General features: G+C 41.2%; 1 long non-coding RNA gene and 2 pseudogenes across 2 annotated transcripts in view; 2 read left to right on the top strand and 1 right to left on the bottom strand.

Annotated features, from left to right (window-relative positions):
* The window catches only part of LOC148735043 (uncharacterized), a 94,792-nt gene that overhangs the window by 12,231 nt on the left and 55,361 nt on the right, over nt 1–27,200 (top strand). The window contains exon 3 of one of the 2 annotated variants that reach the window (XR_015998659.1): nt 25,335–26,904. The exons of the other annotated variant lie outside the window; for it this stretch is intronic. This is a non-coding gene — a long non-coding RNA (uncharacterized LOC148735043). Of the gene's footprint in view, nt 1–25,334; nt 26,905–27,200 lie in introns of those variants that run through there. 2 annotated transcript variants of the gene reach the window in all.
* LOC148735051 (uncharacterized) lies at nt 11,526–16,825 on the top strand (annotated as a pseudogene).
* LOC148735050 (uncharacterized) lies at nt 17,371–18,018 on the bottom strand (annotated as a pseudogene).

Here is a 27,200-nt window from a genome sequence, read left to right as displayed (position 1 = left end):
GGGTTATTTTAGTAAGTTCCTCGCCCAATTCCAGTCCGTCTGGGAGCTCGCTGTCTTCCTTGGGCTCAAATATTACTGGCATCCCCTCTGGAACTGGTCCGAGGTGAGTTTGACACTTAACTGTCGTTGCCTCTCCTTTTGGCAGCATAACATCTCTCTTTCCGACTTTAACAGCTGCAGTACCGGTATCCTGTGTTCTTGACTGGATCAAATTGATCAGGGTACCTATGCGAGTATGATGAATTGAAGGGAATGACTGCTGAATGATGTTACTTGCCGCTTGGTGGTTTCCACCATATTGAGCGAGGATTTCTTCTATAACATTGAAGCCAATGATTGGGTACTCTTGTTCCTTTTGTCCCACCAGTACTGGAACTGTCAGCTCATGAGCAGTTGTATCGTCCCCAGCCAACTTAAACCCGATCTCAATCCAACCGTCAAATGGAATGTTTGTCCCATTCATCGCTTCCAAATTCAGCTCTTCTCCTGCTCCCAACAACTCTTCAACATTTCTTAACACCTCCAGCGGTAAGTGAGTTTGTTGCCACTTCCTTGACACAACACAAACCTGGGAACCTGTATCCCATAATGCTTCCACTTCCTTTCCTTGCATTAGGCATTTTACCACGCACCTCCGTCCCACGATTTTTGTCAGTCCGAGCTGCTGCCTTGGCGTCAGGTGGCAGGGAAACGTCGTGTTCAAATCATGGCCATCATCTCCGGCTGCTTTCTGTTTCTCAAGTTCCTGTATAGCCATGCAAACTGGTTTATGCACAGCTCTGTATTTTACTTGACATTCTTTTGAATAATATCTATTGGTCTTACAGGCTCCGCCGCGGTTAAGTGGTACATGGTCTGTGCTTTGTTTTCCACACTGCACGTAACGGGACTGGTTTTCTTGCCTGGTCACACCCTGTCCCATGGACGTGACCTCTGGCCGTTTCCCTGGAATTCTGCTGGAGAGCGTCGGCTGAATTGGGCATTACACTCGCGTACATAATGGCCACTCGCCCCACACCTGAAGCAATGGTTGCATGGCCATCCATTCCCACTTTGTTGGCAGGTCCTACACAGTGGGGGTTGTCTCATAGGCTGTTGTGTGAGGGGGGTTTGAACCCGGAGTGGGGCCCGAACTCTCTCTTTGACTGCGGCCACCTCTGCCTTGAGCTCCCTTAGTTCTTTCATGAGACCTTCCTCCACCCCATTATTCTTTGTCTCCTGCTTGTCCCCTCCCTTTTGAACAGTATTTACCTTGGGGGTTAGCTGTGAACCGAATTTCTGTGATCGCTCCAGTTCGTCACTGAAACACACATTTAATTTCTCGAATAGTTCTTCATCGCTTATAAATTTCTTTTCCAAGTAGGGCTTCATTTCGATCTTGATATTCTCATTTTGCAGGCCAAGGGAAAAACTATGGACAAACATGCCATGTACAAAGGTAGGATCATATTTCAGGTCCGAGTCAGTTTCTTGAGATGCAAACAAGATCTTCTGTTTCAAATCGAGAAGGCGGATCAAGAATTCTTGAGGTTTTTCGTTTGGCTGTTGGACAGTTGAGCTCAACTGATGATATAGTTCGGTTGCTGTTCTCTCCTGATAATGAGAACGCATAATTCTCCTCAATTTGGCCAGTGTTAAATCTACCTTACCCTCCAAATAACTTCTTAGGCTTAACGCCGGATTTATCGCTTTTATCACAGCCTCTTTGATTTCATCCTCTGTATAGTCGTTCTTTAACCCATTCTCAATTTGATGTACTAGCGAGGAAAAACTCAAACGATCCTTCTGCGACGCGTCGCCAATCTGGCCCGAAATCTTGAAGTCGCGTTTGAATTTTGAAATTGACACCGCGGGATTTTGCTCTATTTTGACGGTCGCCTTACTATTTTCAGAAGCTTTCGGCGGTTCCGTTTTCTGTTCCGGTACAAATTTTCCCTGCATACTTAGAGATGACGACAACACTTTGAGCTTCTCATTATCTAATTCTTCCGTTTCGAGGTATTTATTTAGAGCTCGGATAAAAACCAACCTTCCCTTGCTCTCAGGCGGTACAGTAATGTTCAGCCCACTACAAACTTCTTTAAGCCTTTCCTCGCTCAAGGAACACAACGCGGCCTGAACTTCGATCTGCAGACTCTCGGTGTCCATCATACTTCCAAGAAATAATCTTTCGTACTCACCAATAGTGCAATCAGCCATTCACAAAAGAAATGCGACACTTTACGTCAAGATCAGTCCGCCGTCGACAGCAATCGACCACAACCAACTCGCGCTCGACGAATCAATCAAGCGTGCCAATTACTTTGTCCTTCACAACCCAAGGCAGTTCTTCGTCGATGATAAGCCTCTTTGGTCCAGTCCTGGCAGGGTCGCCAATGTTACACACTCAAATCAACCAGATAATGAAACACAAGGTTATATTTATTCCCAAAACTTCGAGCACATGCGTTTTCTCTCCTTTACCCGACACCCTTTTGGGTTCATGAACTCGACAAGACATGTCACGCACTCTACATACACAAGAAAACAACACCTTACTGAATAAGTACCACCAACGTCACCTTCAGGAGTTTGCTACTGCAGATTGCAAACTTAAGACGGAACTGTACATTGCAGTAACCTTGCATGCCTAATAAAGGAATTCCACTACTTGTCTGCACCTATCAGACCCTATCCCTGGTGTGTGGTACTGCCCAAACTGCCGCCTGCTCACAGAATTCAGGGTTAAAAAGCCCAAAAAAGCACCCAAGACAAATTCCTCCAAGAGTACGTACAACGATGAGGTACTAAATGTGTGAATCAACAGTACTCCTAAAGTAAATGAAAGGCTCCTAAAATGCCACAATGTCAACTGCAAAAATGGTATATTTTTTCATCTACAATGTCTGGGCTATAAAAAAATGCCTAATAATAGTCAAACTACATGGATGTGCAGCAGCTGTAAAGTGTCAAAAGGTGGTAAAGCAACTAGTGTTAGTCCTAATAATTTGGATATATCAACAAAGTTGAAATGGTAAATTGGCCACCATAACGATTACAAAAGCTGACATTTCGAGCGTTAGCCCTTCGTCTATAATAGTTAGTCCTACCTCTTGTTGTTCTTCAAATTGTGATAATATAATCAATCACAAACAAGTTCAGTTTTATCAAGCTGCAATGATAGAGCTGAACCTAGTGATTCCAGTGGTGATGAATCAGATGTTGGAATAACATTAGAGACTAAGGGTTCTCTGGATAAAAGTGCTACCATTGGAGATCTGGATGATAATCATTTTGACATTATTAATTCACCTACAGGGTGGTTAGACTGTACAATAATTCAACAGGCACAAGTCTTTTTGATGAAAGTCAACCCTATAATTCAAAGCTTTCAGAAAACAACGTTAGGGCCAATAAGAAACTTTGATATTGTTACATCAGAATTTGTAAAAATTCTGCGTACAGGAAATTGTCACTGGGTATGTGTAAGCTCTGTTGGTTGTACATCTGGCATGGTCAATTTGTTTGATAGTCTTTACCCTGACATCATTTAAGATGAAGTTGAGGAGCAAGTCAAAAGTCTAATGGCTGATAGATATGTTGGCATGGCTAATGTTCCAGTCCAGCAACAACTCAATGGGAGTGATTGTGGTGTATTTGCAATTTGTTTTGCAACATGCCTTGTTTATGGTCACAATCCAAAAGACTTCACATTTGACATTCCAAGAATGCGGCCACATATAGCTCACTGTTTGAAAAGTGGTCAAATTACAATGTTTCCATTAAGTGTAGTGCATAATGTAGAGTGCCTTTATTATACCCATGTAATACAGGACATTGTTTAGGACAGTATTGTGCTAAGAGACTAATATTGATAGTTTTATTAACAAACTATTTCATAGATATAATGAATGCACTATAATGGTTAAAAAAAAAACAAATGAAACAATATTACAACCATTAACTATTTCATAGTTAGTTACTTCAAAATGTAAACAATGAAAACAGAGGCCACTACTGTAATAGTATGTTAACTATTTCATTTTGTTTTGTTAACCACTCTAAACACAATTGTTTTGTTGCTATTGTCACATTTGGGTAACACTTGGAAAATCAAATGAGTCATTTCTAAAAACAAACACACTTTAGGCTCGAAGATAATTTTTATTTTATTATTTTACAATTAGAATAATTTGCTATTCTAGATGTTTATGAATGAAACACTCATTTTACAAAGACAGTTGAAGATATTTTAACACGTGAGGATTATTCTAAATTGGAGTTTCTCTAATTAGTGTTGAGATCAGTCAGATGCAAGATCACTAATCATGTACAAGATATAACTACATGATTTTTACTTGTGATCTTATTTTATTCACATAGACTATTGACATGCATTGCTATAAAGTATTCTCAAAACATGCAAATTGTAAATAGGTTATGTTGTCGTTGAGCTAAATTGATTGAACAATAACTCCCTTGCTTCTATGATGTAAAACTTGAATTTCCATCAAATTTATTCATTAGGAACACGGACACAGCTCACACTAGTTTATCGCTAGTTACCCATTGTCATACTTATATGTATTTTTTGATATACGTTTACAAGCTATATAACATTATTCAGTCTGTATAGTGTAGTTTAGTCAAATAGAATTATTGGTGGGCAGAGGTTTACCAAAGCTGAACAAACCCTTAGAATTATGTCTATCATAGGTAGCTTCGACTGTTCCTTGTTGCTGTGTAGAAAATCAGTGGGCATAACACCTTGTAGTATTGTGTACTTGTTTTGTAACACACTAGTTACTCTTTCCACATGAATCCTTACATTTGCAATGCCACGTGTGTTCTCAACATCTATAGGGTCCAACTGCCTTTTTCTCTTAGTAAAAGCAGGTATTACAAGCTGTGCTCTTTGAAGGGTAACACTCTCATGAACAGTAAATCCCCTTTCTGCTATAACCAGGTCTCCATGGTTATGGCAGACAAGGTACAAGCTTATCAAGAATACCACAATTCTCAGTAAGATACTTATCAGATGTTCTACCACCCCATGCTTTCGAAACAAACGAAATAGTGCCTTGTGGGGTGATACCAATTAAAACCTTAGCTGTGTTATGATGCTTGTAGTTGCTAAAGGTTTGTGCCCTTGCTCTAAGATTAGAGGGTTTATCTATGTAGACTTCAAAGCAATCAGTTATAACGTTGGTTTTATTGCCAAATGAAAACGTAAAACAACTGGGCATAGTTTTCCACAGTTCCTCTCTTTCTGGCCAGTAAATCAATGGGGACAGTCTAATATCTATTATTGTCATCCAGGCAAGAAATATCCTGGATACAGTAGAAAGAGATACATCAAACCTATAGGCTAGATCTTTATAGGGAACATTAAGCCTAAGTTTCATCAAAACCATAACAAGTTCCTGAAACTTACTCAAAGTTTTGTCTTTCTTTTCACATAAGGTGCTACATGTTCATACACCTCGATAAGAATTCCAGATGTTGGCAAACCAGTATGAAAAAGGACCTTTTCGTCGTCCATCATATCATCTTGATCGAATGGAGCTACTTTTGCTCTTCTAAACATGTAATCAAACTCCTCGGTTTGTGTTGATGAATCAGTGTGTTCTACTTCGGTCTGTGTACTCGTGTGTATCATGTGTAACTCTTTTAGGTTCGAAGCAATGTCCGCTATATCTCTGTCCAACTCTGCTCCTTGGGTAGTCAATGATTGAGATTCTTCACAACAAATATTTTTGATAATGTCGCCTTCATATTTTGTTTGTAGCCGTGCAGCCTTTGCAGCTGATACAATGAGCGCTATTTCATGTCGTCTTTTACCTTGTGCCTTAGCTCGTTCATGCATACATACATACATATATACATACATATATACATACATACATAGTTTATTTGGTAACGCAGGTTACAGAATACGCAAGACTGAAGTCCTGATGTGGACCTGCCTATCTACTATTTACCTAAGTTAAATAATAATTAATAGTAATAATTCAAATATAAAAATATAAAACTATGAACTACAATTTAAGATAAGATTAATAAAGAAATTCCTCACTCCTATTTCTTATCATGGAAGATTCCTTATTACAGCTTATGGACTTAATCAAGTCCTTGCTAGATGTAAGTCTTTTTTTAAAATATTCTAAGCTAGAAGACTTTTTTATCAAATCAGGAAGTGAATTCCATGCAATGGCAGCTCTATGCTTAAAAGTCAGCCTGCCAATTTCTGTTTTAGGACTTGGAAATTCAATATTAATTGATTTCCTCAGGCAGTGAGATGATTTTCTTAACATTACTAGATCATTTAAAACATTGGTATTGCATCTATGGTAGGATTTATATGCTTCTACTAACAGTCTCTTAGAATAGTAAAAAGATAAATTGTTCCAGCCTTTCAATTTATTTAATTGATCAGCATTTGAATTCCTTGAAAGTTTAAAAATAAGTTTAGAAGCTCGTATATGAACAGGCTCAAGATCATCCATTACTGCAGGTGAGCAGGAACCCCATACTAGTATTCCGTATAAGACACTTGGAAGTACAGTCGTAAAATAAATGGTCTGTAGAATGGATGATGGCAAGAATTTAATTCTTCTGAGGACCGCTATTTTATTATTAAAAGATTTTAACAGACTTTTGGTGTGTTCTTGCCAAGAAAGATTACTGTCAATAAATTTTTCACCGTACCTCAAAGGCAGCAATGGACCAATGAATCTTTGTTTAGATAATAATAAGGCTTCTGACTTAGTTTCATGAGCAGTCAATCTGTTAGCACCACACTAAGAACTTGATCCAGTATAACTTGCATGGCCTTAATTATAATATCTATCTGATCACTTACTGTAAATATGGTAGTATCATCAGCAAACATATAAAGTTCTCCTGAGGTTACAAATTCAGGAAAGTCATTGACATAAGGAAAAAACAGTTTGGGTCCTAATATTGAACCTTGTGGTACTCCAAACATGATAGGGCTAGTGCCTGATTTCACTTCATTAACTTGAACAAATTGGTTACGATTTTTTGTTATAACTTTAACTGTGATATACTGTATACTTGAGTATGAAGTGACTTCACAGTATAGTAAGTCAACAAGAGCAAAGGTTCTTAAGACTTTTTGTAGGAGGCAACATGGCTGACTCACACGAAGAAAGAAAACCTTTTCAGTAAGAATCATGGGTATGTTACATCATGTCACATTGTGGGTATGTCACAGCAGAGCCACTGGCTAACACACGCCCTCTTCTGACAAGAATCATGTAACTAAGTTAATGTTAAAAGCTAATACAAATAGATTGATGAAATGAACATGAACCAATAATGTCAACATTTCCATTGGCGAGCATTGACACAACTGTTAGAGAAACATCCATAAGAACATGAACATGAACTGATAATTTCAACAGTTCAATTTGCGGACAGTGTCACTACCATCAAAAGTCCATGTGAACTGCACTTGTTTACAGCAGCGGGTACTCAGCATCTATGACAAGAGGGGACTCTGAAATCAGTATGATACAAAGTTACGAAGATAATAATGATACGAAGTTGTAATATTTTATACTTCTTTCTTTATCATCTCTATTTGTAAATATTCCGTAACTGAGCCTATGGCTGCAAGGTGTTTATAATAAGGTATCTGTCTATCTATCGATCTATCTATCTATCTATCGATCGATCTATCGATCGATCTATCTATCTATCTAGTGTGAATATCTAGCAGGGTGATGGACAGCTTGGCCACTATGAGTTGCAGTTTGAGGTTTAGGCAAACTGGGGGATGAAGTGGCCGAGGGTGACTGTGATGCTGTGGGTGGTGAAGCAACGGGGCTGGATAGAGGAAGAGACACTATTGGATGACTTTCATCAGCTGTAGGTGGTGCTGTAGCAGTTGCAGGGGCCGGCGGCAGAGGGGAGAGAAAACTTGCTGGGGCCGAAGTTGTTACAGGAACCATTGATGGAGTAGATGACAACCTTTCTGACTTCCCCTGTGAAGCCTGGGATAATGGCGGCATGGCTGTTGGAGGGTCGGATAATAGTTTGTCAGGAAAAGGTGGTGCAGCCTAGTCATGATGTGGAGGGTCGCGTGTGTGCTGATGAGGAACAAGCTGGACTTGGGCATGGTTTTGTTGGACTCACCTGACACCGGTGTCAATAAGGTAAGATCGAAGACCAGCTGAGCCAATCACTTTGCCTTGGATCCAGGTCTTGCTTGATGAGGTAGGTGGTGGCTTTGCATACACATAACTGCCCGGAGGAAGGTCCGGGAGGGGTGCACTTGCATGCTTGTCGTATGCATTCTTTTGCTTCAATTTGCACTGGACATGGTCTGTTACCACTGTGTTGCGTGGGGGTATGAAGGGTTCCAAGGTTGTTGCAGGCTGAGGGAGATCACTGCGGAGTGTGCGACCAAACAAGCGCTGGGCCGGAGAGAAGGTGTGTCCAGCAGGTGCAGTGTTGCGAACAGACAGAAGGGCTCAGTCCACATCATCAGCAGTGAGTAGGATGTGTTTGGCTGATTTGACAGCTGCTTCTGCTCTACCGTTAGATTGAGACCAGTATGGAGAAGATGTAATGTGGTTGAATTGATACTGCTTGGTAAATGTCTTAAATAGGTCAGAGGTGAACTGAACGCCATTGTCTGTTATCAGGGTGTGTGGAATGCCATGTTTGCTGAAGGTGGTGCTTGGTGGCCTGGATGACAGCTGATGACTGGATGGTTGGGAGTCGATCAATTTTGTAGAAATCACTGTAATGGTCAACTGTTATCAAATAGGCAACACCATTGAGTTCAAACAGGTCCTAAGAGACAAGTTGGCATGGTAAAGTGGGTACTGGGTATGACTGGAGTGGCTCCTGAGGGTGTTGTTGTGCCTGTCGAACACAAGTCGCACAGGATTGGCACATGTCAGTTATTTGGCTATTAAGGGCAAGCCAGAATACACAATTGTGAGCGTGGCAGAGGGTAAACTCAGAGCCCCGATGGGCAGCATGAAGTTTGCACAAGAGGCTCTCTCGGAACAAGGAGGGTATGATGACTCATCCTTCTTGAAAAGTAAGCCATCATGGGCAGTTAGTTCGTGACATACGGACCAATGTGGCCGTGCTAATTCAGGAATGGCTGACTTCTCATTGGGCCAGCCTGTGAGAACTAAGGAGTGAAGGGCAATCTTTTCAGGATCTGAGGAAGCTGCAGCCCTGATGTCTCGAAGGGTAACCCCTTGGAAGCCGCAAAGGTCAGGTGTAGTAGAATCAAACTCCGCTTGGTAAACAAGCTCATCATGGACCTGCTTGTGAGATGTGGTGGGTGAGGGTGCTCGAGAGAGAGTGTCTGCGATGTGAAGGGTGGAGCCTTTTCGGTACTCAACTTGGAAACTGTACCGCTGGAGAGCAAGGATCATGCTCTGGAGACAACGTGGAGCAGAGGCCAGGGGGTGCTTGAAGATAGTTTCAAGGGGTTGATGATCACTGTGGATAGTGATGCCTGACTTGCTGAAGAGGAGCTGATCGAATTTGTGGAAGGCATTAACAATGGCAAGAGGTTCCTTCTCAATTTGAGCATAGGGCTGTTCAGTTGGACTGAGGGAGCTGGAACTGTAGGTGACTGGTTGCCATTGGATGTCACTCGAGCCATTGGGGTCAGTGATTGGTTGAAGCAATGCTGCACCAAGGCCATATAGATCGTTTTCACGTGACGTCACAGAATTAATTTCCGCCATGTTGGTGCACATCCGAGTCACGTGTTTCAGTAAGAAATATATGCAAACAGAGTCCAAAGTTATAATTCTTCTCAGTTCACTGTCGAAAATTATGGCTTCCGAGGAAAAAAAAAATTCTTCGTCTGATCCTGACAATGTTGTTCAAATTCCCCTGTCTGATTACGCTAAAAAGCTGGATGGGAAAGTCAGAGAGCGCTACGTTAAGAAAATCTCGACGATTGGAATCGATCCTGCCTTGATAGAGGGGAAACACTTCGAACCCGACTGTCTTCCGCCGGTTGAATCGACAGATTTACTCTGTTATTTGGTTCTTGAGACCAGCTTTTACACGCAAAAGCAATTTAAAGCCTTTCGTAGTCTGGAAGCTTACAATCAAATGGTTTCGGGGTTTGTTTACAACGTGCAAGGGCATATGGTCGCAAGCAAGTTTGTCACTGACCTTTTCCCCTGGTTCGTCAATTTTTTGTCGCTTGGCCTCGATTTCTTCCCTGAGCCGCTTTTCATTTTCTGCCGCAACACGCTTCATCTCACGATCTCTGACCCTCTCGTCTCGTTTCCCGGCAGCTTCTAGATCTGCTTGAAGCTTTTCTGCTGCATCACATTTATTATGGCCTAAATTCTGGGTTGGAGTCCAATCTGGATCGTACCTATCCCACACTTTTGCAGCTTTCCCTGAGATAAAATGTCTACCACAGACTCGTCCGTGCTCCAAAATGCTGTCCGTGAGGTCTTTTCGGCTGATGGCAGAAATCCATTTTTTTCGCCTTTCCTCGCTAAGAATTCTTATTTCGTCGCCTTGATTTGTTACAACTGAAGGAATTCTTGCCATATAAACTCCTTTATCACGAACAGTTCGGGTTCCACAGCCAAAAATCGCACACAAAACCATTTTTTAGAGCTCACGCGATACGAGTTCACTGTTTACATGTGCACCAATATGGCGGCCAATTGTAAAGTGGTCACGTGACTGAAAACGATCTATTCCAAGGCATCTACTTAAAATGCTACAGGGGAATTTATGTCAAAGTAATCCAGACAAAGGTGTCTTGGACACTATTTCTTAGCTTTTGCAAAGGCGTTGCTGTGTTGCTCAGACCAGAGGAATTCTTGTTTGATGTGAGTGAGGTCGCGGAGAGGATGAACTACTTTGCTTGGATTTAGGCAGAACTTGGCTAGATAAGTGATGGTTCCCAAGAACCGTTGAGTGGTGGCCTTGTCTTGAGGTTGAGGCATTTCCAGGACAGCTGATACTATCTCCGTGCTGGGTTTAAGTCCTGGTTTTAAGGAGTGAGCACGTGACCCATGAACGGTGCAGTGGATGTCTTAAACTGAATCTTGTCTGGGTTGAGCGTAAGGTTATGCTGGGAGAGGCTAGCCAGCATGTTAAGGACAGTGCGGTCATGGTCTTTGGTGGCCTCTTCCAAAGATTCACCACGGCCGATGACAATGATAACATCAGCGATGTTTACAACCCCTTCTATTCCACTCAAGACATCATGGAGACGATGTTGAAATTCTTCAGGAGCTGAACTAATGCCAAATGGAAGTTGAGTCCATCGATAACAGCCCCACAGGGTGTGCATGGTGGTCAACAGTGAAGATTCAAGTGGCCGTTCAATAGTTTGAAACGCATCCTTGATGTCAAAGACCGAGATCTTTGCTTGATGGAAATGATGGAGGTTTTCTTTAAGGGTAGGTATGGGTTAGACTGGTTGAATGATGGTCTTGTTGACTGTTTGAGATGGGTCCAAGCAGATTCAAACTTTGGCGGGTTTGTTGGCTGTTGTGGAACACTCACGTACAACCATGTTAGATATTCATGGTGTAGGTTGGTTTATTCAGACCAGCTGACCGGTGTGGATAAGCTTGTCCAATGCCCCCTTGATAATGGGTAGTTTGGGTGCGGCGTAGTAGTGGGGAGGTGCTTGGACAAGCTTCACACCAGGATTCAGAGTTATGGAAAAGGGTTCACTCAGTTTACCTAATCCCTCAGACAATTCTGGGTTAGCCTGTTTGATATGATTTAATGACAACTCACCGATAGGGGTGGTACTGTTTGAAGGTCTTTCAGCTGATTGGCGGTGTCCACATTATAATTGATGATTCCCATACGGTTGCTGTCAGCCAGGCCTAAGAGAGGAGGATAGTAACATTGTGCAGTGATGATATGGACAACAGTGTTGTATGTTTTTCCACCGCGAGTGCCCTGTAGTGTGGCTTGTCCATTGGTTGGAATGCATCAATAGTTTCTGCGACACAGTGTAGAGTTATGTCGTCTGCGTACAAGTAAGTTTCTGTTGAACGTACTGACTTTGAGAGGTTGTTTGTGAATAGGAAAAATAAGGTAGGTCCCAGAACTGAGCCCTGAGGTACACCGTTAATGTTACAGAAGCTGTTGGCAAGTACACTTTCTGCTTTCTCTTCTGAGATGATTGCTATCATTTTGGTTAAGAAGAGAAGGGTAGTGTATATAATAAAATACTTTTTTGAAAAAAATAACAAGCACTGTTAAAATAAGAACTGTTAGTAAGAAAAAGGAAGCCCAGAGGTTAACCTATATTAAGGATCTCCTAAATAAAGAAGAAACTATAGAAATATAACAAAAATTAAAAAAAATGTACATTAATATCAATGCAAGTTCATGAAAAAATATGATAATCACAGAAATAACATTAAAAAGGTATAGAATGTCTATTCAGTAGATTTTTATTTGATTCCTCAATTTTAGTCCAAATATCAACAAGTTTAAACTATCATGGTGATAGATTACATTACTTAGACCAGATCAAGTCTCACCTAGAAGATCTTAAACAGGCACAGGGATCTCTTGTCCAAGGCGTGTTTGAGGTCTTTAAAAAGTGCAACGATTGTTGTAAGTTCCCCCAGCAGTGGAAAGAATCTTCACTTGTACCTATCTTTAAAAAGGGAATAGACTGGACTCTAACAATTTTCGACCAATATCTTTGCAAGTGCTCCAGGGAAACTACTCGAGAGGGTAGTATGCAAGTCTTGAGATGATCATATTATTTCTGTGAAAGTGTAGTTTGATCGTCTGGGTGAGTGTATTGCTGAGATGGATTGTTTTTGGTGGTGATACCTGACGTTTTGACAACCTGTGCTGAAGTCATCATCAGAGTCAAGTGAATAGTTGTTGTCAGTAGAATGTTCTTAGTCCAGTTCGTGTGAAATGATTGGTCAGTTTTGCTGTGATGTTATTGGCTGTAAGACTCAAGTGGAGTAAGTTGGTTGTGATTGGTCTGTTTCGATCCGTCGGTGAAGTTAGATCGTTCTGTTTCGTTCGTTTGTAATGTTAATGTCATGAATGTAACGTTTGTATGGAGCCGGTAGTAGTTGACACCAGTTTAGGGGAATCTGTTCTAAGTTAGTAAACCAGCTTTTCAGAGTCAGTCGTTGAAAGTAGTTAGTGCTGTGGGTTCAGCATTGTGCAGAGTCACAGTCAATATTGTGATTCAGCAATGTGATTGTTGACATCACCTTTCCTCGTGGCCTGTCTGTGTTCAGTCAGTCTTGTTGCAAGGTTTCTGCCAGTCTCTCTGAAGTAGGAGGCTTGGCAGTCGGGACAATTGATCTTATAAATCGCTCCCTGCCTGTTCCTCGGTTTGTCCTTGTCTTTGACGTTGGTGAGTAACTGATGTAGTGTGGTGATGGGTTTGTGGGCGACTCGGATACTAAAGGGTTGTAAGATGCTTGAGATGTTCTAAGAAATGCCTTTTATGTACGGTATGGTTGCTGTGGTCGAAGGGGTTGTGGTGTCGTTTGTTTCAGTAGTAGTTGTAGGTTGATGAGTGTTTTGTTGGATGAAGTCGTCATTGCAGTTGTTTGAAAAAACACGGTAAAGGTATTTGTTCTTGTTGGATAAGCTGTCTTTCGTGTTGCATACTAGTTGCACGCATCATATTAGAGTTCTGATAATTGTGGCTTTGGGTGATGTAAGGTTAAAGGATGACTTGTCTAGTTATCTGTCGCTATGCATCCCTTTCCTGCAAACTGTCATTCATAGTGAGCTGTCCTCACGGTTTACCAGACACTCTAGAAAAGGAAGTTTGCCATTCTCTTGGACTTCTCTGGTAAACTGTATGTCAGTGTTTTGTCTATTAAGGTGGTGGTGGAATGCGTTGATTTTGTCGTGTGGTACGGCGGTGAACATGTCGTCAATGTAGTGTAACCAAAGCGGTGTCATTCCTGGGCAGGTCGAAAGGGCCCTTCGACTTACCCACAAACGATATCGCTTTGGTTAAACTACGTTGATGACATGTTCACTGCCTTAAGACACGACATAATCGATGTATTCCACCACCACCTTAATGGACAGAAAACTGACGTACAGTTTACCAGAGGGGTTGAAGAGAATGGCAAACTTCCTTTTTCTAGACTGTCGGGTAAGCTGTGACAACAACTCACTACGGACAACAGTTTACAGGAAACCGACACACACAAACAGATCACTGGATGAGTCATCTTACAACCCTACATCACACAAACCCACAACTATCAGAACCCTAACATGATGCGTGCAACTAGTATGCAACACAACAGACAGCTTATCCAATGAGAACAAATATCTTTACCTTGTTTTTTCAAAGAACAACTACAACGACAACTTCAGCCGACAAAACACTCACCGACCTACGACTACTACCAAAACAAATGGCACTACAACTCCTACAACTACAGCAACCATACCGTATGTAAAAGGTATGTCTGAGAACATCTCGCGCATCTTACAACCCTTCAATATTCGCGTCGCCCACAAACCCATCACCACACTACGTCAGTTACTAACCAACGTTAAAGACAAGGACAAACCGAGGAACAGACAAGGAGCAATTTATAAGATCAATTGCTCTGACTGCCAAGCCTCCTACATCGGAGAGACTGGCAGAAACCTCGCAACAAGACTAACTGAACACAGACAAGCCATGATGAAAGGTAATGTCAACAATCACATTGCTGAACATCATCGACTTACGAACCACAATATTGACTGGGACTCTGTGCAATGCCTAACCTACAGCACTAACTACTTTCAATGACTGACTCTGTAAAGCTGGTTTACTAACTTAGAACAGATTCCCCTAAACAGGTGTCAACCACTACCGGCTCCATACAAATGATACATTCACGACATTGACATTACAGACAAACCGAACAGAATGACCTAATTAATTAATTGTTGTTGTTTTAATTAATTGTAATCTTTATTTAGACACGATCAATTCATCAGCCTATAAAAATACATATCACATACGCTAAGATATTTAAAATTAAAACTACATACTATAACACTAAAGCTGTTTTCCGTAAATGCCGTGCGTTAGACTTTAAAAATGTCATTGATCTTACGTTTAAATAACCCCAGAGACTCTGTGTTCCTTATATCGCGTGGTAAACTGTTCCATAATGTGGCACCATTGTAGCTAAAGCTTTTTCTGTAATAATTAGTGCGCGGTAGTGGAACATTAAGCTTATTTTCAGAGTCCCTGAGGTCATAAGCAGAGTCACGCCACGTAAACTTTGAATATAGATACCTTGGAGCTAGCCCGTGCAGACATCTAAACATCACGGTGGCTTTATGGATTTCCTGCTGGCGTGCAAGATTTTTCCACCCTAAAAACTCGAGTAGCTCAGTTGCATCGGCATCATAGTTAGAGAATGTCAACACAAGGGCTGCTCTATTCTGCAATTTCTGCAGTTTGTCTCGTAGCGTTTTCCCACAACTACCCCAAACAATGTCACAGTAATCAAAGTGAGGTTTTACTAAAGCTTGGTAGATGAGATGTAAGGTTGATGCTGGGATCAGGTGCCTAATTCGCTTTAGGGCCCCGATACCAGAGGCGATCTTTTTCGTTAGTTTTTCGATGTGACTATGCCAATCGAGTTTATCGTCTATTATTACACCAAGCGATTTTGTAGCTGAAACCTGGCTCACTTGAGTATTGTTCATTCTAATTGTTGGTGAAGCTGTGAGAAAATTCAGTCTCTGCCTCGGCCCTATTAGCATGAATTCGGTTTTAGTCATGTTCAACGTGAGTTTGTTCGCTTGTAGCCAGTTGAAGATAGGTGGAGCTGGATCAATGATTATCTCACCAACTGTATCCTAGCCTTCGTATACACATTGAGCGCTATATGGAGAAACTGAAAAACTGGCATTTCTTTGACAGACCAGTGCCAATTAGGATTTCGACAATTGCATCTGATGTCTGGGTTGTAGTAGCATGCCTTTCAAATTTCCTGCCTCCAATAATAGAATAGTATCTACTGTACAAGTTTGATCAATACTTTTATTCTCAATAATAGTGTAGAAATATGCGCAAAATGTTTTTCTGAGCCAATATTTTATGAATGAAAAAAATTTGTGATGAATCATGGATGTGGTTTGAAATATTTTCCATGTCAAAAAACTTCTAATAATTTTGTTTATTCTTAACCTAAGTCTTCTCACAGACTGTCTATTATAGTAAAATAGTACAGTATTACATTTAAGAATTTGGAATAATATTATTGCATGAGCAATAACTTTCAAAAACATTTGATTATAGTATTATAATGTCCATAATGTTCGCTTAATAAAAGATATATATACAAGCTAAAAAGATTAAGAAAAATTATTAAAATGCTAAAACCAAACGTTTTGTTCTTGTGGCGTTGATTACATTGGCGAAACTGTGAGAAATCTTGCAGTACGTATTGCGGAGCATTCAAATCCTACTCACATCTCTTAACCTGCGAAACACTTGTGGGAAAATCCATCACATTCTTTCACTTGGCGTGTTCCCTCCTCAGCAGAAACATTCCTCAAGCGTAGGATCATCGAGGGGCTAATGATCCAACCATTCCGCTCCAGTTTGAACAAACAAGTCATTTCTTATGTCTCCAAACTTCTCCTTTTCGGGAATCACATAAGATATATATGTATGTACAGACGGTTAACACTTTCAACCCTGATGATGGCAAACAGCCGAAACCGTTTGGTTTTAACATTTTAATAATTTTTCCTAATCTTTTTAGCCTTGTATATATAATATATAGGATTATGATTTTAACAAATTATAACATTATCTAATAGAGCTGTAAAATATAGACAAATAATACAATAAATAAATGTAAACAATCTTGGCATAATTTATAGTATGATAATTGTTTACGTTCAAGTGATTTTCATTTGTTAAACTCATCGGCACTGATGAGCTTGGGGGAAGGTGCCATAGCACTGTGGAAGTCGCGCTGACTGCCCACAGCAGGGAGGTTACCATGGCAGCACAATCTTAGTCCACCCCCCTGGCAGCAGTCACACTGACAAGTCAGTGGAATTGTTTGTACTTATCTGCTCTTGACCCGCCATAGAGGAGGGAGGGTGGGAGCACAAGAGGGCAGCTCACATTAAGATCCGCGACGATCTCAAAACGTACTGAAAACCTCATGACCCTGCAACCGCAAAGGGAGCGCCCTGCAGCATGTCCTCCGCTGACCATCATGCCTCAGCTGACCATCGTGCCTCAATTTTAACCTTACCTAAATTTCATTTAACCTCTTTTAAACTCATCGGCACTGATGAGCTTGGAGGAAGGTGCCGTAACACTGTGGCAGTCGCGCTGACTGCCCACAGAAGGGAGGTTACCATGGTGACACAACCTCAGTCCACCCCCATAATGGTGCTTGGAACAAGAGGGACCAGGTTGAGCCATGGTACCTCCAACCCAAAACCCCACCAAGCACCATTCCCCCTACCTTTGCTTATAAGCTGATATGGCACATACCGGTAATCAAGACAAGTGCTGTGACAAGCTAGCCAAGACATCTGCCGGTGTCCGTATGTACATCTGATACGCATTGCTCGACCATCTTCCAAGTAGCTGAATCAGACGGTCTGGAATCCCATTACGAGCTGCAACCGTGGCTGTCCCAATCCTGACGCTGTGGCTCGAGAACTTCCCAGGGATGCCCACCGTCTCCATAACCGTGCTTAACCACTCTTTGAGTAGAGGTCAAGACAATGGTTCTCCTTATTGGAGCCTGAACAGAGGGCCAGGTGCGTTTCCCCTGCGTGACAAGCACGATAATACTAACTGTAATGCGCACAAGGGCGGAGATCCCTTGCCAATGTGAAGGGTTGCCCCATTTCTGAAAGGGTCTGTTTTTGAGGCTTAAATGAAGATCTGTAAACTTGTTGGGTTTAGGGATGCGTCTAAGGCGAAATCCTTCACCTGTGGGGGAAAACTTGGATGAGGGAGGGAACTGTGAATTCCGAGGCTCTTAGGAAACCGAAGTTTGCCAGGAAATTCCATCAAAGAGGGTGCACTCAAAACGTATTCCTAAATTTACGAAAACCTTTCCCAGAATTTTTACCGTTTCATTCAATTTTGGACCGGAAATCTCGGAATTTTTGGTCGAATGGAAAGCGCCCAGAGTCTGGGGATATGCAGCGCTGAGAAGGAAAACTGGAACTTTGTGGCTGAATGCAAAAGATGGTGCACTAGATGTATGATGGCTGGCACCTTTGACGTTCTTGAATTGAGGACGGCGACCACTCTCTCATTGTCAGAACAAAACATTACATGCAACCTTGACCACCTATGGCCCCAGACTGTGGCGGCAATTGCAGTGGGAAATAGCTCCTTGTAAGCAATGGACTTATCAACTTGCTGATGGAGCCATAAACCATTAAACCACACCGAGTCCCAGATGGCCCTGAATCATATAGCCCCTGCTGCATCAGACATAATTTCCAAGTCTGGGGGAGGGGACAATCCCGGAAATAGCCAGAAACCAACACCGTGCCAATGTGACAGGAACTGATGCCACCACTGGAGGTCGAGTCTAAACTCCTGACTCAACCGAATAGGGTGATCCTGCCTATGGAAGCAGTTCATGAGATTGATCATCCTCCGCATAAAGGCCTGACCTGGTCAGGCGACCATTGCTGCATGGTGAAGGTGACCTTTCAGGGATTCCAGTTCTTTCTTGGTGCTCCAGCGCTTCGCAGTCCATGCTGCCATTAACTCCCTTAGTGCTGCCAACTTATCCTGTGGAAGTTCTGCTGATTGTCGAACCGAATCTAGGTGAATGCTGAGAATAGTAAGAGCAGTTGATGGGCCCACACACTTCTTAGGACGCAAAGGGAGGCCCAATTGTTGGGAGACTGTGAGAGCTGTAGCTAAGTTATGATGACACACCTGGGAGCCGGGGGGCGACTTATGAAGAGATAATTGGCCCGGGGGGGCCAATTATGTTATAAAATAAACAGTAAGGACAGATCTGTACCATATTGCCATGCTTTTGTTGATATGTTGTTATGTTGCTTTTGTGGACATACTTTTTAGTACATAATGATTGGTGTAGTAGTGTATTAAAATTACATATGCATAAATCATATACCAATGAAATCTCATTGTCTACTGCAGTCTAACTAATCATGAATATATTTAGCAAAATAAATTTTCATTAAATTTAAGTAAAAATTAAAACTTATAAAAATGATTTCCATATATTAGTGCCGATGACATGAAAAAATTAATTGCATTTTCTGGTATAGCTTAGACAGAAAAAATGCTAGCATATTGATAATTTTAGGAAATGATTGTTTGTAAGTATTTCGAAATTGTTTCAAAAAGTGTGACATTGTGTAGGAAGGAATCATTTTTCACGTCATAGGCACTTTAATTTGACAGTTATAACAGCAGGGGAATTCAAGTTCTTTATTCCATCGCATTTCACCCTGGAAAATTCTAGGATAAACAAGTTCTGGGAATAGATTATTTAAGTAAAAGCTCTCCAACTTTGGCAAAATACCATTCCAAAATCCACTGTCAAAGAGAATAACTTCTCTGTAAGTTGAAATGGCACTTGAAACAATGAAGTGGCACCTGTTGGATTGAGTGCAAAAAAGTTGCTGCTGCATTTGATAGTAGTAGCTGTGATTTTTGTTGATTTCAATCTCATTTCCATTCTTCTTGTATACGCCGAGTCTGCACATTACATCCTCATAACTTTCTCCCTCTTTTACTGTTATGTTCTTAACTTCTACAATGTTATGATCATCAATGATACCATCTGGGGAAGCTCCAAGAAATGGGTGAGACTCAGATATGACAAATCCAGATTTTTGGACTGTAAGCCCAGTTTCCTTCTCAAATTCACTGATAATCTTTGATTCAGCTTCAATCCCGTCCTTCATTGCTTGTGTTGTGATAAGATCATTGTACATTAAAACCTCAGATATGGCTTTAGTTGGACTGGTTGAAGGTCTGATCAAACATCTCTTCAAACATTTAGAAGCTGTGATTCTGCGCTTACGAACATCATACCAAGTTCTTGTCAAGTGTTGTTCCTTTGTAGCTTTTAATGTCATTTCTGTCTTTAATTGGGTCATATAGTCTAGTTTTGGTTCTCTGTGACTTTTGCCTCTATATCCATCAAGGAAAGAGGTGCAGTTTTGACAGGAGAGACTATGTCCCACTTTGATGGCTTTGGTGTTTCTTCGGTGACTGTAGTTGAATATTCAGGAACATGTTGTGGAATGATATAATGAAGGCCAATTTTTATCCCAGTTTTCTCTTCGACTGCTTTAATCTTTTCAAGTATTGCATTATAAGTCAGTATTTGGCTTGCTTTTATTGTGTATGGTGTTGACTGTTACACTTGATGGACATTCTTTTTCTTTCTTTCCATTGACATGCTTGTTCCCAATCGGTAGAACGGTCAATATCCAAAGGAGTCGTCACACAAAGCAATTGATTTTACCTTTTAATTTCACGTTGGAATGAACTACAAAGTCTCAAACAATCTTTTTCTTCCTTCATCTCATACATGTCAAAAGTGCGCCCACGAAACAACAAAGCGGTAAATTCGTCAAAATCACCGGGGCAACGAGTTAATCATTAACCCTTTCCAGCCCAAGGGTGCCACATGCTGGGAAACCCCCTCCTGTCCGAGGGAAATCTACCTCACTAAGCCAAAATAACATCATTCCACACTTTATTTCATATCTTGTAAACTAAGAATTTAGAGCAAAAACATTGCTCTAAACATGAACGAGAAACAAAACAAGGCAGCGCCACCATTTCTTTGATTTTCTTCCCGTCATAGTATCCTCGAAGTAGATCACTAAGATCAACACCGCCCATGTTGTTGTTATAAGGCTTAACAACGTAAACGCTCGGCACTTCAACAATACTTCCATCTTTCTGCCTCCGTTTTACTTGCTCATCGCCGACAGGATTAGATTGTGTACTGAGGAAATACACGGGTTTCTTGTCTTTCCACACAGTTACGACCAAATTCTCTCTTCGCAGGAATAGCGACTCTCCTTGTCGAAGACGTTTCACTCGTTGCGTGGTTGAAGCGATCTTGCGTGGAATGCCATGCCGATTTGAACGGACAGTTCCACAAACATAAATTTGGTCGCGAAGCAAATTTTCCGCTAAGGCAATCGAAGAAAAGAAGTTGTCAATAAAAACATGGTGGTTTTTGCCAACCAAGGGCCGTGTTAAATTGTAGACAACACGGTATCCAAGTCCTTGTCCGGGATTAGCATCTCGCTCCTTCCCCGTGTAAACACTCAGGTTCCAAACATAGCCATTCGAAGCGTCGGCACATTCCCAAACTTTAATGCCTCTCTTTACTGGCTTTAGCGGCATGTACTGTTTCATTCCGAGCCTTCCTTTTTTGTCGTGGTTAGCATTACCACGTGGTAAATCTCTATTCTTGTCGTTCAAATGGAGATATTGAGAAATCTTTTTGAAACTATTTCTTGAAAATACCTTTTGTATCTCCGGAACGCTAAGGAGAGGATTCTTCGACCAGTATGAATGGATTTCTGGTAGCTGTTTGATTCCAAACATTGTTTACTGCGAAGAATGCACGGATTTCAACGGCGTTTGTCTCACGCCACTCTGGGTCAGCTTTGATTGCCATCGCTTGCCGAGCGTAGCGGTTGGTTTCTTCAGCAATTCTGTCAAAATTTTCTTCTTTAAACATCAGTTTAAAAAAATCGAGGGCAGATGTTCCGGTGACATTGGTGACTGGACCAGTATTTTGGACGAAGGGATTCACTTCGGCTGGATCACGATTTGTGTTCCACGGCACAACGCCATCTTCTTCAGTTTCTGAGTCAGTAAGCTCAAAATCCGAAAGGTCTTCAGTATTTACAGAAGACACAGATATATCTGACTCACTGTCAGAGAGATATCTGCTGGATTCAAGTTGTTGACCGAATCCCATAAAGTCTTCTTCCTCGCTATCCGATTCGAATAGCGCCGCCATTACGAAGTAATAACATTTATTTTCAACCTACGATATCATAAAAAATTTGTATGAACCCTACCCCTGAAAGTAGACTCAAATGAAAGTAAAATTGTATCACTATTGGTTGAAATACAATAGACACCTGGAACAATAAAGGAAGAACGTTTTAGATTGGTTGGAAAAAAGTGAGGTCAAGCGTGCCATATGGCACTCTTGGGCTTTTGAAGGGGTGGTACAGGAGAGTGCCATATGTCAGTCTTGGGCTGGAAAGGGTTAAATGGCTAAATAATTACAATTTTTGATTCTTAACATCCCCCTCTCAAATGCTATTGATGCATTCGCCGGCTGAAAACATGCATAAAATCTAAATTGCATGGGGGGAAGTATGACAACTGTCATAGACTGTTCAAAATTTCAAATCATCTTGTCTAATCAATGTTCCTATCAAAGTTCTAGGTATCAAAACATCAACGACTGTCACTTTATCAATAAGGCCTAATTTCTGTATCACAGTCAAACACTTAATGACTTTCATCCTTCAGCACTATCTTCCACATACTCCAGGGGAGACAAGCGATGAACAGGACGCAAGTACTCCTTGTTTTTCGTCTTAACTTTGACAACTCTGACCAGACCATCATCCTCAGGGTACACTTCAATTACACGACTGAGAGGCCACTCTCCTCTGCTGGCATTTGGCTCCACAATCAGTACAACATCACCTTTCTTCAAGCTGTGTCTTGCATGAAACCATTTCTTTCTAACGTTAAGGCTGGGCAGAAACTCCTGTTTCCAACGTTTCCAGAACTGTCCTAGAAGTTGCTGTATACGGTGCCACCGTGTCCTGGGGTTGTAGGCTTGCTCGTGGTCAATTGCTTCAGGGGCAAACGGTCCTCCAATCTCTCCAACAAGGAAGTGGCTTGGAGTGAGTGGCGAGAGGTCATTGGGATCTGAACTTACATAAGTTATTGGTCGAGAATTCAACAATCGTTCCGCGCCACAGATAGCCGTGTGAAGCTATTCGTCGGTAACATCCGCGTCTCCAAGAATAGCTTTGATTGCTTTCTTTGCGCTCTTGATCAATGCCTCAAATACACCACCAAAATGGGGGGCAGACGGAGGGTTAAACTTCCAATCAATGGGATGATATTTGCTGGTTTCTTGCGTAATTCTGTCTGTATCAAGGGCCTCCACCAACTCCCGCAGCTCATGCTCTGTTCCAACGAAGTTGGTTCCATTGTCAGAGATAACGTAGGTCGGTGTCCCCCTCCTTGATGTCATCCGGGTAAATGTGTTAATAAATGAGTCAGTGTCTAATGAGTAGGACATTTCCTAATGCACAGCTCGGGTTGTAAGGCAAGTGAATAGACATAGGTAATGCTTGGCTCTTGTCCTACCATATCCTTCTTTGGTCAAGAATGGACCTCCATAATCAACGCCAACTTTTTCAAATGCCCTTAGTGAAGACTGTAATCTCGATTTGGGTAGGGGGGCCATCATCTGATTGCCTATATTCTTGGTAAAATGACGTTGACATTCAGCACAGGCCTCTGTTACGCTGCGCACCATGCGCCTTCCCTTTACAATCCAGAAACGACTTCAGATACGAATGATGCACGATCCTCGCTGTAGATAGCGCTATTTAAACAACAGCGAAAATCAGACCTGAAAAAAATGGAAGAATAATCAGATAGTTGATCAGCTGTGTTATATCCTCCGTTTGGATGGGAGCAGCGAGCCTTAAGAGACGCGGTGAAATTCCATCTACGCCAACAGCCTTCCAGGGACTTAGATTGTCTAAGATTTGACGAACATAGCCGCTGCTCACAAACTGGAAGACAAACTGATCTAACAGCATTTTGCTAGCGATTAGATTTACACTTGGATGATCGTTGAAGTCATTTTCACGGTGATTTGTTGAAACTACTTTGGAGAAATAGCTATTAAATATTTCCACCACCTGCCTGGGTTCCGTCGTGACCACACCGTTCTCTACAAGAGTTATGTTACTTAGTTTATTATGCCAGAGTTAGGAAGAAGAGTCTTCATTTTCTTCCAAAATTCACCAGGATGTTTCGCTCCCGATGCCGTGTCGTAACAAAATTTACTTATTCCTTTGCGCTTAAGTGAAGTTACTTTATTGCGCTGTTGCTTATAAGCAACCCATGTATTGTCCTTTGGGTTTTTTCTGTACCTTTTTAAAAGCCTGTTTCGCAGAGCAATTTCACGTTGGATTTGAGGTGTGATCCAAGGAAGCTGATTACCGCGCACCCATTTTTTCTTAATAGGTGCGTGCCTATCAAGAATGTCTTTAAAGAGTTTGCTCCAGTGACCCCATACATTATTCACATCCGAGAAACAATAAGCCGTCCCCCAAGGAATTTCACGTAGGTCCGCCAAGAACTTCTGGTGATCAAAATGCTTCATGCTGCGGTATTCAACAAAGCGTGGTTTTGGACGTGGAATTTTGTTTTTGCGTACAACAAACACCAAGTCGTGGTCGCTCAAACCAAGGTGCAAATTTCCTGAAGCAACAAAGCACTCATTGTTACTTGTAAGAATGACATCGAGAAGGCTCTTTGTTTTGTCAGTAACGTGTGTCGGTTTCGTGATTTTATTAGCAAGGCAAAATCGATCGCAAAAGTCGACCAGGTTTCTGTTTGTAGTCCGGCCCTCAGCAATACTGACATACATATCTTAATTAAAATCACCGAGTAATAACAGCTCCTTCCTGGTGTTATACATTGTTTCTGCAGCGGAGGATTGGACTTTGCTCTTTTAAAGCTTTCAAAGGACATTGTTTTCTTGGTAGGATAAGGAGCTTGAGGTCTTCCAAAGCATAGTTTATTGTCATCACTCATAGGATGAACTTTCGCTTGATCAGCATTACATTTCCAGCAATAATTAGCATTTTGATGAATTTGTTGACCACAAGTACTGCAATAAGTGAAAAATGAGTACAACTTTTTAATGTCAACTTTGCACCTACGAACATTTTACATTTATAGCATTTCAATGACAACCGTGGGATACAACCAATTATCCTACAACTATCACATGTTAGCCAAATTGCCTAAAGGCTCATTGTATCCAAAATACACATAAATTTCTCATGAATTATTCAACTGCATCCCCCAGAAAATCATCAAATAACCAGTAAAAATCGATCGAATTGCTTCCAAATTTGGAGTTGAGAACATCATAGAGCTGTGAAAACTATTATAATGTTTTGATAATATTATTGCATAGTAGCAATAATTTTAGAAAACGTTTTATCTGAACTCGCACAACCGTGCATTTTTTAAAAGCTCTTATAACTTGTGGTTATTTGTATCTTTAATTATTGATAAGGTTGACATCGATGTCAGCACCAACGACTGGTATTACACTGTACAAGCTTCCACAAAGCGAAGTGGACCGCATCGAACGGAATTTACAGGGAGGATCAGACAGTGATATTGAAAGTGATAGTGAAGAAGAAGACGATAGACCTCCGCGCGAATGTTACAGTACCAGGACCGGTAGAGTGGCAACACGACTGAGGCTTAGTTAGTATCGTTAGTTACACTCAATCCACAGTCAAGGGTTCTGGTAGTGACATTTCATCCACTTCTTTCACGAGTTTGACCTCCAACATAGCTCTTTCGGCATAATACATCTCAATATTGTCAAAACAATTATAAACAGGGGCAAGGGTAGCCTCCATCCAATACTCTGGTTCATCGTCCTCGGCATTAAGCTCGAACAAGGCTTGATTAATATTCTCTAATTGGGACGGCTTTCTCAAGGTTTAACTTCAATGAAGCGAGTGTTTCTTTGCTTAGGTGTTTGCTAATGTGACGTTTAATCTGGTTGACTAACCTCGTTACGTGTGCATTCTTTCCACGTTGAGTTCCTCGGATTTTCCGGGTTTCTTCGTGAGCCGTATTATCCCTTGTTCCAACGATGTAATCCCGAAAGTCCTCAGAGAGGGAGCGACTCAAGCTTGGCAAGTAATCTCAGTGCTTTTTTCTTCCACCACAGTCTACTGTATTGGCTAAAATGTTGACCAAGTTATATCATCTCTAAATGTAACAATGAAGGAAGTCCTCATGTGGAGTGTAAAAACTCGACTAACCATCCATCCAATCAAAACTGAGGCAATGATTCTAAAGAAATCTGCCTTTGTTGGTTCTCTTCCTCCCCTTTGCTTTGGGACTGGCTTTATTAACCTGGTTGACTCTACCACTTGCCTAGGAGTTAAAATCGACAATAGACTTTCATGGTCTGTGCACATTGATTCAGGGAAGAAGTATTTCACACAAAAAGTTGGAGCACTAAAGAGAATGAAAATTCTTCCTAAACAGTCACTTGAGGAAATTTATTTCAAATCTATTATTCCCAGCGTAACATATAGTATTTCAGTATGGAGAATTATTTCTGTTCGAGAACTTTTCTCTAAAAAGACAACTTCTAGGTCAACTCGCTTTCCTAATCAATTTAATATCATTATGTTTAAATCTGATACTGGAAGAAACACTTTACAGTACAGAGGCCCTGTAATCTGGAATTTTTTAAATAGACTAGTTAAAGTGCCTGAAAATGTTCATTCCTATAAGCAGACATTAAAGAAACACACCAGGGACATTGCGGAATATTCTTTTATCAAGGAAGCGACGTTGATCACCGCAAAAAAGATGATTTTATATTGTTTGAAGCATTTTATTTTCTGGTATTATATTAATATTTAAATTAGGCTCTTGTAAATCTCAGTTTTTTGCAGGTATATATATATCGTTTTCTCCCTGTGCATAGCTTTTATTCTTTTGTTAATATCTTTTGTGTTTGTCAAATTTTGATTGTGTATAGTAGGTCCACATCAGCCCTTCGGCTGCCCAACAATCTCAACCTACTTATCAAATAAAGTTTACCTTTACCTTTACCTTTAAGCAAGTAATCCTCAGGAAACCAGTCGGGGCCTGGTTGTTTATCCCACAGCGCACCATTTGATTCGGCCATCTCGCTCGTTTAGGTCAGTATTTCCGGTCAAATATCCGTCTCGAAGGACCAAATGATGTGGCGAAGGTTATCCAAACAAAATAAAACTTGGACAACGAGCGAGAACAGCAAAGGGTTTTAATTAGCGATCCGAAAACTACACAATAACAAAACAAGATGGCGGGTCAGACGAGCACATGTTTTTGTCTCTAGATTTTGGGGAACTAATTTCTATTTTGG

Source organism: Stylophora pistillata, chromosome 3 (assembly GCF_964205215.1).
Source record: "Stylophora pistillata chromosome 3, jaStyPist1.2, whole genome shotgun sequence".
NCBI lineage: Eukaryota > Metazoa > Cnidaria > Anthozoa > Scleractinia > Pocilloporidae > Stylophora > Stylophora pistillata.
This window is presented reverse-complemented; position numbering and strand designations above follow the sequence as displayed.